Source organism: Ranitomeya variabilis, chromosome 6 (assembly GCF_051348905.1).
Source record: "Ranitomeya variabilis isolate aRanVar5 chromosome 6, aRanVar5.hap1, whole genome shotgun sequence".
Taxonomy (NCBI): Eukaryota; Metazoa; Chordata; class Amphibia; order Anura; family Dendrobatidae; genus Ranitomeya; species Ranitomeya variabilis.
The window spans coordinates 289,450,894-289,453,216 of NC_135237.1; the positions used below are offsets into that span (position 1 = coordinate 289,450,894).

The following is a 2,323-nucleotide window of genomic DNA, read 5'->3' on the forward strand; positions in this document are numbered from 1 at the left end:
TAGTGTGGTTGGTATCTGCAGTACCCCAAAGGCAGGCTATGGGTGTGTGTGCTATCCAGCAGCCTAGCAGGTATAATTATGTCCGTTCTGTGGCCAATGGGGAAGTACCACACTATACTTAAACCCTTCACCACCCAGCCTGCTTTTACCTTCCTGACCAGACCAATTTTCACAATTCTGAATCCTGTCACTTTATGAGGAATGCTGTAACGTTTCAACATACTCCAGTGATTCGGAGAATGTTTTTTTTCTGTTACATGTTGTAATCTAAATTAGTGGTAAATTCAGGTCGATAAGATTTGCATTTAAGATTAGAATGGAAGGAGCGCCATATTGCAGTGCAGATTTAGCTGTTATAGTTTGCGTGTGCCATGACCCACTGGAAGAGCTCTTGAAGTGCCAGAAAAGCAAAACCCCCTCATAAGTGATCCCATGAATTCAATGAATTCATCTAAAGGTTCAGTGATCATAATGACACCACAGATGTGTCATTGAATTTTATACCACTGGGCAGTAAAAAAAAATGATTTTATTTTTACCACAAAAAAAAAATTATCTCAAGATTTAACATTGTCACAATGAGAAATGAGTAAAGCTGGGGGCAAAGTGCGTAACACAATTTCAGCTTAACATGGTAATACCCCATATGTGGCTGAAATATTGTGCTTAGCCACACGATAATATAGTGTAACGTGGCACAGCTGTGAAGGTGCACAAAGAGGGTTCCCAAACCAAAGACCGTATATAAAATAAACTTTGGCACTCAACTTGTAATGATGTGGAATTTTAATAGCAGCCACTTGTACAGACGTTTCGGTCACACTTTGACCTTCTTCAGTGTACTGCGATAATGTGCAAATAAAGTATTTACAATAATACAAAATCACATAAAATATAAATAACAACAAAGTAATGAAAAAATGGAAAATAATGAGGAGACTTATATATTATGCATCTATAGTGATGGATGGGAAGGGGAATGGGGGAATGGAGCGGAGAGAAAGAAATAAGGGAGGAGTCATACCTTGTCTCTTAGAAATGCTTATTATGTGTGGCTTGAAGTCAGATTAAGGTCCTATATTTGGATCCTAAGGTATAAATGTATCTGTTTTTAGACAGGTGTAGGTTATGGCACTTTAGACCAAACTTTTAAGAGTCAGACTAACCCCTGTTTGATGTGAATCAGGATACTGCTGTGAGGGACAATGTCCAGGGACGTTTCTCTGTTTATCTAGATAATGGACTGTATCTACGAAAAACAATATATAAGGACATATAACAGGGAATCGTTTGTCCAAACCAGTAGTATAAGGGATATAGTGATACCAACCCAAATATACCACCTGTCAGAAGTGGTGATATGCTATATATCCTTTTCAGAGGCAGAAACCGTGAGCAATCTGGTATAGCATGAATTGGCTGGGTGCGTGCGGTGTACCCAGATATATCCTCTTCAGAGGTAGAAACTATAAGCGATGTAATATAGCATATAAATAAACTGGCAGGGTGCGTGCGGTGTACCCAGATAGTGGTAATGTACGTACCCTGTATAATGGTAGTGAATAAGGACCCAGTGGATGGACCAGGGTGAGAACTCCCCTGTCTAAAAGAAGAGGTGGACGGATTAGGCTATGAAAATGACAGCACCCATGATATAGAACACTGACGCTAATAAATGGGTCTTACCAGGAGAGACAGGGATGCAGGTGTGGAACGCGGTGTCCGCCGCTTGTTCCGTGATGTGCTGCCATGCCTGCAAAGACGCCAGTATATGGCCAGGGGGCGGGACCGCTGGACGGCGTGAAACCGGAAGTGCGTCACCGGAAGTGACACACTGTATATGCCGGCGACGCTCTGCGTGTCAGTGATGTGGAAACAATCATGGAGGTGCGTTCCACCTTCCTTTGTAATGCACAGGGACTTGGCAAATGGGGCTGACCCAAAGTGGGAGGAGCTATAAACAAAAGAAATAGTGGATGTGAGGGTGTTATTGTTAAGTCCTGTGCTAATGACCTGCACTGTAGAAAAAAGACAGAAAGGAGGGGAGAGGAGAGATTTTGAGTAATGATAAGTACAAAACCAGAGACCATAAGGATAAGTTGGGGATCCAGGGGGAAGGAGGATCGGGATGTGAACATTTGCGTGCCGTCAATTTCAATACTGATGACTCTGTAAAACAAAGCTATATGTTAATACAACATTTTAGAAGAGTGAATGCAAGCATGTACAAGGTAAATAAACCATACAAAGTTAATCACAGAGTCTATAGGAAGGCCAGGAGATCATAATCCCTGTTGAGGCCTCTTGGTGTTATAGTTTCAAG

The 2,323-nt window shown here is 41.7% G+C and overlaps 1 long non-coding RNA gene across 1 annotated transcript; it reads right to left on the bottom strand.

Moving 5' to 3' along the window:
* Positions 1 to 767: 767 nt before the first annotated feature.
* LOC143781113 (uncharacterized) lies at positions 768 to 1,205 on the bottom strand. Its single transcript, XR_013216568.1, has 3 exons — positions 1,167 to 1,205; positions 1,025 to 1,088; positions 768 to 842 (listed from the first exon to the last, which is right to left on the bottom strand). It is a non-coding gene; the product is annotated as an uncharacterized LOC143781113 (long non-coding RNA).
* Between the last annotated feature and the right edge of the window lie 1,118 nt (positions 1,206 to 2,323).